Below are 12,403 nucleotides of genomic sequence, written 5' to 3'. Positions count from 1 at the left end.
ACATCACATGTGTCTATATATGCACACACATATCATACCTACAGAAACCAAAACCTCAATGTAAGGATCAAAAGAGAAAATTGAAATCTCTAAGAGCAGCAGGATAGTAAGAGGGAAAGCAGAAAAGGAAAAGTAAGAAATGCAGCGTATCCATACAGTAGGGTAGCATCTAAGCGTAGGGTTCCAGGAATTGAGCACAGAAAAACCAGAGGGAAAAATCCTCAATAATATAATGTGAGAGAATGTTCTAGAACTGAAGGATTGAAAGAGTTCACAGGTTGAAAGGGCTCACCAGGAACCCAGACAATGGATAAAAATAAATTCACACTAAAGCACATCATCGTGAAGATTAGGGACAAAGAGAGGCTCCTACAACTTTCAAGGAGAAGGAAAGAGAGGAGGGGGCTCATGCAAAGGGTCAGAAATCAGACTAACTTCTGGCTTCTCAACAGCAACACTGGAAACCAGAGACCAATGGAACAGTGCCTTTGAAATAGTTGAAAATAAACTTCCAGCCTTCAATTTTATAGGCAGCCAAACTAAAAACCAAGTAGAAAGGTAGCATTTTTCAGACACACTCATACAAAAATCCCAATAAATTTACTTCCCCATTCTCATTCTCAGGGAGGGTGGAAGATATGGTCTATCAAACTAGGAGAGAAAACCAGGAAAGAGGAAATCGTGAACACAGGAAACAGGAAACCCACACTGAGAGAGACGAGGAGAGGCCCAAAGGCGATCCTGGCAGCGCAGGAGGCAGAAGAGCAGCTAAGCCAGAACGGGGCAGGGAGGGGCACTGGGGGGATGACTTCAACGGCACACATGACATGCGTGAAGGCAGTGAAAGGCAATTTAGGCAGGTGGCAGAGGCTAGGGTGCAGGGTGCAGAGAACGAAACGGCGCACACAGAGCAAAAAACCCTGTGCTCCAGTCTGGCTGCAGGAGAACTAAGTGCTGCAGGGAAAGTGTGTTTCATTGCAGCACACTCAGTGGTGTGGCCATGAGGGGCATTTCCTTGAATACTGTCACATGCACACACACCAACTATGGCTCATGTCAGGTCACATCCTCCAGGAAGTAGTTGCTGAGGTGATTTCAGAGCACAGATGTTTACTGGGCAGGAAAGTCTGTGAGAGAGAAAGGAGAAGAATGTGAGGCCAGGCGAGGAGAGAGTGAAATCTTGGCCCTCGCCCCACTGGGAGCTCCAGAGCAGAGTCACATGGGGCAGGACCAGCTCCCTAGCTGCCACTGCGCCTGGGCACCAGGCACCAGCAGGGCTTCTGTGGGACAGACAGCACGAGTCCCAGCATCCACCACCACTCAGCCCTCACCTCACCACACTCCTTGCAGCTGAAGCTGTTTCTTTAAGGGCAATCTCAGCAGTGCACCTCCATGGCCAACGTTTTGATCTAATTCAAACCACAACATAAGTCTGCTGGAAGGTGATGCACGTGTGGGCGTCAAGGGGGCAGAGGGAGGCACAGCACTGTCATCTAGAACGGAAAGTCAGTAGCTGATGCTGCAGGCCAAAAAACCGAGAAGCAGGAGATGAGTTATTTAGAGATGTGGAAGTAAACAACAGGAGAACAAAAGTTAAAGAGCTGAAAGTTTCAGAAGAAGAGAGACTGTCCTTGTTGTTTATAAACCTTTAGAACTATTGAACTCCTTAAAATACAGGCATGTATAATTTTGAAATAAAAAATAAATTAAAAATCATCAGAATAAGACTGTGTGGTTAAGAGCTCCTGGAGCTTTAGCCAAGTGAGTCAGAAAAACCCCTCTGAGGAGGCAGCCCCTGAGTTGAGACCTGAAGGCTGAGAACAAGCTGGTCCAGGGGTAGGCGGAGGCACCTGCATGCAAAGGGCCTGGGGCGGGAGCAGGTATTGCAAGCTAGAGAACCAGCCATGAGTTCGGAGAACAGGGGGAGGCAGAAAGAAATCAGGCCAAAGAGTAGGTGGTGGCTGAGTCCTGCTGGTCCCTACTGACCACAGAAGAAGTGTGAACTTTAGTTTAGGGGTGATAGGAAATGGGGTGGGCCTGTGGGAGTTCGCAGAGAGAAGTGACCTGGTCTGCTCCTATTGTGAAGTGCTGACTTTGGCTGCTGTGTGTCTGTTGGGGAGCAATGGAAGCACCACAATGAAGGGGCCAGCGATGGGATGAAGGGATGATGGTGGCAGTGGGTGGAGAGCCTGTTTGCAGAGGGAGTCAGCAGACCCTGAGGGACTGCACGTGGCACCAGGGGTGCTGTGAGAAACATCACAAAGACACCATAGCCCCAGGACCCCTGCCCATTCAGGCCCACAGACACCAGTGGGCTTTGTTTCCGACCCCCCCCCCTTCCTGCCCTCAGCTCTGGCCACAGCCCAGATTCTCAAGTCTGGATGGGCCATGTGGGCCCTGGGGTGCTTTGGACCTGTCATTCCTATGTCAGCCTCCACGCCCACCTCAAGGCTGACAGCCAAAGCCACAAATGTCACTCATAAAGAGAGGCCAGAGTGGCCCAGAACAACCACACACCTTGTCTTTCCTGGGACAGCCCCATTTAACATTCAACAGCTCAACCTTTCTCCTCAGTAGTGTCCCAATGTGGATAGGCAGTTGAGCAGGATCAACTCACTTCTGTAAAGGGCCACACAGGCTGCTGTGACCATAGCACCCACTGTCAGGGCACTATGGCCACCACACAGGGCACATAACTGAGTGGGTGTGGCTGGTGCCAATAAAACCGTATTCACAAAAACAGGTGGCAGGCTGAATTTGGATACTGAACCACAGTGTGCTGAGCCCTGAATTAGATGTCCACTCTATTGAACCCCCAGTTGGGACAGGGGAAGGAGATATTCTGCTCCCTTAACAAATTCCCAGGCCTTGGAAGCCGGATTCTGGGTGAATTCCTCCCTTTCCCCTAAATCCTCACAAGCTTGTGGGTGGCTATACTCACCTAGGTCACTGACCCAGCTGTGTTTCCCAGCCCTCCCTCACGGCGAGCACCACAGTCCCTCGGCCTTGCCGCACACTCAAGGCCTCTAAGGGCCTATCCAGCCTTATCTTGTAGTTCCTCCAGTGCCCGAGGAGGCCGTGACTTGTCCACAGTCACATAGCAAGTTGAGAAATGCTGGCGGGTGTAGTGATGTAGAGTCTCAGAGCAGAGCCAAGGCTGGAGGCCTGGGGATCAGCCCCCTCCACCAGCAGCGAGGTAACCCAGGCCATGTGCTCCCAGGGGTCCTGGGACCCCAGTTCCATCAGGGCTCTCTGTCCCCAGGGACTGACAGGACATTCTTGGGCTCCGATGAGCCACACAGCCTCCCCTGGGGACCCCTTCACACCTCCCTCATCCATCTATTCCTTTCTTTCTTTCTCCTCACCCTAGGACATTTTTTCATTGTTTCTTTGTTTTGTTTTGTTTTGTTCTGTTTTTTAGAGAGAGAAAAGAGGAGAGAGAGAGAGAGAGAGAGAGAGAATCATCAACGTGAGAGAGAAACATTGATTGGTCGACTCCCATACAAGGCCTGACCGGAAACCAAACCCATAACCCAGGCATGTGCCCTGACTAGGACTCTAACCCGCAACCTTTGGTTATGGGATGATGCTCCAACCAACTGAGCCACACTGTCCAGGACTTCATGTCCTTTTTCACCTCCAGGCCATCCTGCCCTACTCCAGAGTGACCTCTCTTTGTGCCAGCCTTCTGGGTTAGAAAGCAGTTGCTGGACTTTTACACCCCACTATGTTCATCTCCTGTGCTGCTATAGCCAAGTAACAAAATCCGACTGGCTTAACAACATAGGAGGCATATATTCTCTCTCAATGCTGGAGGCCAGCATTTGAAATCAGGGTGTGCTAGGGCTGCATTCCCGCCAGAGTCTCTAGGAGAAGGAGGACCCCTCCTTGCCTCTTCCAACCTCTGGAGGCTCCTGGCATCCTGTGGCCTGGGGACAATCCCTTCAGTGTATTCCCCCTGACTCCACGTAGCTTTCTCCCACGTGTCTCTGTGTCCTCTCCTCTTCTTAGACAGACACCACACTTGGATTTAGGACTCACCCTCAATCCAGAATGGTTTTGTCTCGAGATCCTTAGTTAATTACATCTGCAACGACCCTATTTTCAGATAAGGTCATATTCTGAGGGGCCCAGTGGACATGAATCTGGGGGAACACTATTCAATCCCCGGTAGCAGGATCAAACTATAACCCATTTCCCCTCTTTCTCTGGCCTCACGGCCAACCTTTCCCCTCCGGTGCCAACAGGTGCCCTGACCTTACCCTCAGCATCCATTTCCTTTAGCCCGTCTGCCACTCTGAGGCTCCTCTTCCTCTTCCAACCGTCTCTCTCAGTACATTCTCTGCCTTTCCTGGTTCTGCAGTCACACCCTTCCTTGGCAGCCCCCAGTGTGCTGACCATGATTGGGTGCCCTGGTCACCCACTCCCACCTCCTTCTCCCACACCTCCCTGGGTGGTGAGGTTGGAGCTGAAACCATATTCCTGGATCCCTTGCAGCTCAGTTCCAGACAGGAAACGGGCTCTGGCTATTCGCTGCACTGAATGGCGGGACCAGGAGGAAGGGCATGGAGGAGTAGGTCCTCCTGCTGGGAAGGCACTTGCTACAGCCTCTTCCCATGCTCCACACACAGCCTTGTGAGTATTGTGAGGTTGCTGTGGTGACAATGGTTTCTCATTGGCTACCAGGGGAGTTTCTGAGTCTCACTGTTCTGATTGTAGCAGAGCTAAAAGCTCTCTCAGCCAGTTCTGGAGTCAGATTCTGCAGGCCAAGCAACATTTCTTGTTAATTGCTGAATGAGTCAGTATAAGCGAGGTTATGCTATGTTAACAAGCAGCCCCAAAATCTCAGTGGCTTTTAAGCCTTAAAGAACAAAAGTTGACTGATCACTTTTTAGATATCACACCGAAGGCATAATACGTCACAGAAAGAATAGATACGTTGGACTTCATTAAAATGTAAAACTGCCAAGGAAATGAGAAGATAAACTGCAGATTAGGAGAAAAATGTTTGCTGCATAAATATCTGATAAAGGACTATAACTGAAAAATATAAAGAAGTCTTAATACTCAACAATAAGAAAATGACCCAATTAAAAAATGGACAAAAGATCTGAACAGACACCATACCAAAGAGATCCAGATAGAAAATAAGTATATGAAAAGATGTTCGACATCATATATCACTAGGGAACTGCAAATTAAAACAGCAGTGAGGCTCTGGCTGGGTAAGTCAGGTGGTCAGAGCATCATCCCAATATGCTAAGGCTACAGGTTCAGTCCCCAGCCAGGACACATACAAGAAGCAACCAATGAATTCGTTAGTAAGTGGAACAATAAAGCTATGTTTTTCTCTCTCCTATTCATGTATCTACTTATATTCGCTGTCTCTCCCTGCCCTCCTTCCTCCCCCAAACCATGTGAAGTCACAGCGAGAAGCTGTGTCTCCAGAACAGTGAAAAGTAAGCTTCTGTTATTTAAGCCACCCAATCTGTGGTCATTCTGTATACAGCAGCCCTACCTAACTAAAACAATCAGTTTCTTACAAAACTAAATATAACCTTACCAGATAATCCAGCAACCACACTGCTTGGTATTTACCCAAGGAAGTTGAAAACTTACATTCCCACAAAAACCTGCACATGGATATGTATAGAAGTTTTATTCATAGTTTCCAAAACTTGGAGGCAACTAAGATGTCCCTCAGTAGATGAATGGATAAGGGAACTGTGGTACACCCAGACAATGGAATATTATTCAGCACTAAAAACATATGAACTATCAAGCCATGAAAAGACATGACAGAACCTTCAATGCATGTCACTAGGTGAAAGAAGCCAAGGTGAAATGGCTGCAGACCATCTGATACCAACCACAGGCCACTCTGGAAAAGGAAAAAACTATAGAGACAGTAAAGAATGGTGGTTGCCAGGGCTTGGAGGGGAGAGAAATGAATAGATGGAGCACAGAGGATTTTTAGGCAGTAAAAATACTCTATATGACGCTCTAAAGACTGATGCATGACATTATACATTGTCCAAATGCCACAGAATGTACAACACCAAGCGTAAGCACTACCATGAACTGTGGACATTGGGGAATGATGACACATCAACGTAGGTCCATCGGCTGTGACAAACACACCACTTTGGTGGGATGCTGATACTGGGGGGTCTAGGAAGAGGAGTATATGGGAAATCTCTGTTCTTTCAATTCAAATTTACTGTGAATGTGAAACTGCCCTAAAAAAATTGCTTCCCAGACCCTGGTAACCACTAATGGTTTTCTGCCCCTATAACTTTGGCAGTCCCAGAATTTTGACCTGGCCTCTTTCACTCAACATAATGCATTTGAGATTCACTGGTATTTTTACATACACTGGTAGTTCATTACTTTAAAAAAATCCCCTATACAAACATTTATTTACTACTAAAAATTAAAATAGCACATCTAAAACAGTGTTATTATTAAAATTTTTAAAAACCAGAAAATCTAGTTAAGGCACACTGCACAGATCATGCTCTAGCCAAACCATCCAGTGTTTTCTATTTTGCACACAAGTTCCTTCCACAAAAGTTACTTGCTTTAATTCTTCATATTGGGCTGCATCTTACTGACCTTGGGCTTCTAGGTCAGTAAGCAACACTCAACACCAGCAACACTCAAGACCTATTAATGCTTCTTTGGGTCAAATAAAAGAAGTATAAGTATACTTCTTTTAAGTAGGGTGAAGTCATTCACATGCAAACTACATAGATTCCTGAGGGGGTGGGGGAGAAAAAGACACCTGCTAAGAAGGACTCCTCCTGGCTAACTGGGCTCAAATTTTTAGAAACAGAGTCTAGCAGCCATTTCTACACAGGGCCTCTCACAAAAACTGCATCTCACAGAGAAGCCTGCTCTGAACTGCTGCCTGCACTGTTTTTGCCATTGAGCCAGCCCTCATAAAGGGGTTTCTGGAATACGATTTCAACCAATAGGACTGAGGCTTTCTCCTCCAATCACAGCTGTGTAGCTTTGACCAAACAGAGTGGATCTATTCTAACCAATCAGGAGAGTGTCTTTTGGGCCAATCAAACTGCAAGGATTTGGAACCCTTATTTGCATGAGGACAAACCAATCAGAGACCAGGGGCAGGGACTTCTAGCCTATAATCCAGCTTCCTTCTGACTCCAGGAGGACACTTTTCTTTTCCACTGGTGACTGCAAGAGAGCATCTCCCTGGCTGAGCTGAAACCCTGAAGAGCAGTATGTAGTGGGCAGGACCAAAGCAGAGCTGTCTACTCAGAGAGGAGCCTGGCTCCAGGACTGTTCTATAGCCCTGCTGTATCACAGGTGAACTGTTTTACACTGAATAAAGGGTCCTTCTTCACCACACACCAAATCAGGGATTGAATGGGGGCGCCAATGACCATGAGTTGAAGGTCCTCATAAGTTACTGGCATCAAGGTAGATAAGAAAGAGATGCAAGAAAAAAAGACATCACAGAATTGCTATCACAGATTATCAAAATATTGGTATACGGTCTGTCCTAGCATACAGTAGCTTTCCCAAGCTGCTGCATTAAAGCTACTGCTGCATACAGTAGCTTTCCCAAGCTGCTGCTTCTCACTAAAATTACTAGTGAGAAGAAAGTGCAACAATAAGGCTTATGGCTAAAGTGGCTTAATGTCTTAATTAATCTTTATGCTAATATTGTCAGAAGAATATCTATGAAATAGGCAGTAATGACAGCTACCTCTGAATCTTCTCCTGATTCAATCTCAAGTTTCCTGTGGGTCTTTTTGAAACAGAGACAGGGTGCTGCGGTATCTAATAACCTGTAACATCCTTTCTTTCCAAGCAGGTGCCAATGTTCATACTCCCTGTCTCCCGCAGAGTGTGCCTTGACCCAGCCCCAGTCTGAGCCCCTGAAAGTTCTTTCCTCTGCCCTGCTGTTGGGGTGAACATCCTGGTAGAAAGGAGGGGAATTTGATACTTGGGTTGAGAGTCAGGTTACCAAGGGTCTTCTCTAGTACTTCTGAGACAGCTTGAGAGTCAGTACCTGAGAAGACTCCAAAGTCAAGGTTGGATTAAACTTTTTGGTGAGTCCATTGGAAGTCTAGTCACAGCTTGAAACTCCTCCAAGATCCCTCCCCCGAAAGGTTCAAATGGAAGGTGATGCACAAAACTCTCAAAATGTTACAAAGTAGCCTGGAAAGCACTGAATAGCCCAGAACTAGTGAGAAAAGTCCAAATTCCAACAAAACATGGTGAAAGAGCTAAACTTGGTCATTCTTTCCTTTTTATTACTGAATAATATTTCATTGTATGGATGTACCATATATGCTTATCCATTTATCAGCTGATAAGCATTTGGGATGCTTTCAGTATAGGGCACTTATGATTATGAATAATTATAATTGCCCCTGTGCATCTTCCACACCAGTCCCCAGGCTTATTTGGCCTTTTAATGTGAAAAGCTGTCCAGCTTTCTCAGCCTACATTAGCTCCATTCCCCTAGTCTGCCTAGCACCTGCAGACGGCTCTAGTCTTTCTTCTCCCATCCCTCCCCCTCCCATCGCCGCCTGTTGTCTGACAGCCTTCCCACTGTGGGGCCCACACAACTTGAGCGCATCTACCATCTCGTGGACACCTGAGCTCTGGCCCCACGTTGGAACCTTGGCACTCGCTGTTCCCTCTACTGGTGATGCTCTTCCCGTGATTTTGCCCTTCCCTCCTTCAGGCCTCTGCTCAAAGGTCACCTCCCTGACCATCCATGCCCTCATCTTTGTTTTTTGATTGTGGGGTTTTTTTTGTTTTAGTCCTTCCCTGAGGATATGTTTTTTATTGATTTTAAAGAGAGAGGAAGGGGAGGGGAGAGATAGAGAATATCACCCACAACCTGGGTATGTGCTCTGACTGGGAATTGAACCAGCAATGATCTGATGTACAGGACAATGCTCCAACTGATGACCCACTGGCCAGGCCTCAGGCCCAGATCTTGTTGCTCTTTTGCACAGCACATACCTGGCCTTATGGGTTTCTGTGCTTACTTGTGTGCTGTCCATATCCCCCCAGAAGGAAGATGCCTGAGGAAGGAGCTTAGACCGTGCTGTGTCTCCGGGGCCCAGACCACAGTCAGCCCTCAGTTGATGTGTACTGATGTGTGAACTTTGCTATCATAGGTCTCATAGGAGGACTGCATGAAGCAGCGAGTTGAATTGCCATTTGCGGCCTTCTGTGTTTATAGAAGAGGCTCTGGAAGGTGCAGTGTCCTATCCAGGGTCACAGCAAAGGACACCTGAGCTCATACCCTTCTTCCTGAGGCACCCGCCTGCACACCTGCCTCAGGGCTGGGATCAGCGTCAGAGAGACATGCTATCCACACCCCAACAAACACACAGACCACGCACAACTTAAATGTTGCCTATATGCAGTCACCCACAACATGGACACAGCTGGCCTCACGCATTCTGTTCACACACTCATACACTTACCCACAGCCTTGCATGCTCAAGAATTCCATATGCACACAGGCACACGGCTTCACATGCCCAGGAATTCCATGCACAAACCAAACACACTCTGCATCCAACACCCACAGGCCTGTGCACCCACAGCAGGCATTAGTGACTGGTGGGCCCAGGACTCCAGAGGGCCTCTGTCACCACGAAAACAGACAGCTCCTCAGCTCAGGCTGTGCACAGCAGCCCCAGGAAGGCCCTGAGCTGGGGCGTGTATCACAGCTGTGGAAGACGCTTCCCAGAGCAGCAGCAGCCCAGGCCTCTGCACAGACCCCTGGTGCCACCCCCTCCAGGCCACAGAGCAGACCTTGCAGACATGTGGAACATGCACTGCTGTCGTCCACATCAGGGGTGGACCTCCCACTCTGAGTGTCCCCTGCTCGACAGGCATGGGCATGCACCCAGCAACCCACACACGTTTTCTCCCCTAATCCTCACCTCGTCCTCACCAGGTGAGTGCTGCCAGGGAGGCCATTTGCAGTTGGTGAAACTGAGGCTCAGAAGAGTGTAAGTCTGTTGCTCAGGGTCACACAGTGAGTCACAAACAGGGCTGAAATATGAACCCAGGTCTGTTGGATCATGAAGGGGCTTCTCTCCACTGCCCACACTGCATCTGAATCAGGAGGGCTTCTTTAGGAGCAGCCTGGCCAACCACTCACCTGGTCTCACTTGACACACCCTTCCCAGAGAGGAGCAATCAACTCTCCACTCTCACTAGTGCCAGCATTGGTTCTACCCTCGTGGAGTTCCCTTATGAGGTGGTGAAATTCCCATCGTGAGTAGCATTCAAGCAGTCAGCTGCCATGGGGAAGGACCATAGGGTACTGGGGGCACAGGGTTGGATGAAACGGCCTCACACTAGTCTTTAGGGTGCAAATGACAACAGAAATTATTGGTGAACATAACTGGAAAATAACTGGCTTTAGGAACACCTGGACTCAGCTCACAGATATCACCCAGAGCCTTACGCAGGGCTTTCCTTTCCTCTGCGTTCACGTTGTTCTCAGATCAGCTTTACCTGGCCTGGGGTGGCCCCCACACCCCCAGATTAACTTATAGAAATCATGCAGTAACCCTATGAGGCTGCTACAATCTCCATCTCATGAATGGGGAAACTGAGTAACAAAGAAGTGAGGTATCAAGACCAAGGCAGGGTTGGAGTCACACAGCCCTTGATAAGCTTCTCTCCCAGAGCTATTTTCCCCCAGGGATGCCGAGGATGAGACAGGTGATCACATAGCAACTGCAATGGGCCAGTACCCATTCTGCCTGGCAGTCCTGGGGTTACTATGGCAACTGAGCTGGACGCAGCCACTGCCTTGTGGACCTTGAAGGTTCCAGTTCCTCTGAGTGGTCTTCAGCAAGCCACTCTCTGTGTCTGGTCCCGGCATCCCCATCTATGAAACAGGCAGGTTACTCCACTCAAAAGCACAGTGCTCAAATCAGTGGGAGAACTTCGGTGATGGCCCCCAGGTGGTTAATGAAAACTTGAAACGTGGCTAGTGTGACTGAGGGGCAAAATTAAAACTTTTTATGTCATTTTGATTTGAAATTCAAACAGCCACACGGGGCTTATGACACCTATATTGAGCAGCTCAACTCTAGGGTTCTAAATGAACACCAGATACTAATTTGGCTTTTGTTCTATTTTTCACCCACCCCTGCCACACACTCCAATTCGACTGGTTGACCTCGTGCTTTTCCTGTTAGAGGAGTTTTGCTGGTATTTCCCTGAGCTGAGAATAGATGGTCACCTGTCTTCACCCACAACCTGGCCAAAGGTGGTGGCCAGACTCAAAGTGGCCCCAGGATCTCTGCATTACTTTGGAGGAAAGAGGGAGCACCAGTAATGGGTAAGATCCCATGTTCCACCAGTCAGCAGGATAGATGCTTAGAACAGAATTTACATTGATTTAAAGAAAGTAAGGAAGTAGGCTGTTCCTGGCACACCTGGTTTCCAGCTGGTTCTATGCCAGGTGCGCACATACCTGCTCCTACCAGTGTGGGAGTGCAGCATGTCTGTGACCCCACAACCCACCATATGTGCACATGCCAAACTCACCCTTCAACACACACAGGAGTGTGTAGACACTATGGGCTACCTCCTTCCAGCTCCCAGCGCACCTCAACAGGAATGACTCTATGCCCCCTGTTCTGAGGGCTGAGGGACCTTGTGGCCTTCTCCAGGGAAGACCTCAGCTCCTCTCTGACACACCAGGAGCCTTGGAGAGACTGGGCAGGGCAGGGCCAGGGCAGTCCAGTTAGGCCACTGTTCCTGGTGGCCCCAGGCAGTCCTGGTCTGTGCAGAAGCTCCAGCAGCTCTCAGGACATGTCCCACCTTCGGGACCCCCGCTACCTCCCTCCCTTCTCCCTGCCTCATCACCCCTCCACCCCAGTCCCCTAGGCCCCTCCTGACCTGCAGGAGTTGAATAACCACCCCCCAATGCTGTCTACTCATGTCCCAGCTCTGCAAGGAAATGACTAAAGGATCCCAAAATGCAAGTGTATTTGTTTCCTGTGGCTGCTGTAACAAAGGTGGTGGCTTGAAACAAGATATTTATTCTCTCGCAGCCCTGGAGACCGGAAATCTGAGATCAGTATCACTGGGCTGAAATTAAGGTGCCTGCAGAGCCACACTCCTGCTGGAATCTGTCCCCACCTCTTCCAGCTTCGGGGCTGTGACCTCCCTTGGGTGACAGCTCCATCCCTCCAGCCCCTGCCTCCGAAGTCACGTGGCCTCCCTGTATGTGTCAAGTCACACTTGTGATGGCATTTAGGGCGCACCTGGATAGTCTGGGACACTGCACCCATCTGAAGATCCTTAGCTAAAGTCATACCTGTAAGGACGCCTTTTTGCCATGTAAGGGACAGCCCCAAATTCCAGGGATGAGGACGTGTCT

The sequence above is a fragment of the Sturnira hondurensis genome, unplaced genomic scaffold (assembly GCF_014824575.4).
Source record: "Sturnira hondurensis isolate 20B ecotype Veracruz unplaced genomic scaffold, ASM1482457v3 Scaffold0018097, whole genome shotgun sequence".
Taxonomy (NCBI): Eukaryota; Metazoa; Chordata; class Mammalia; order Chiroptera; family Phyllostomidae; genus Sturnira; species Sturnira hondurensis.
Note: the sequence above shows the minus strand (reverse complement) of the source record.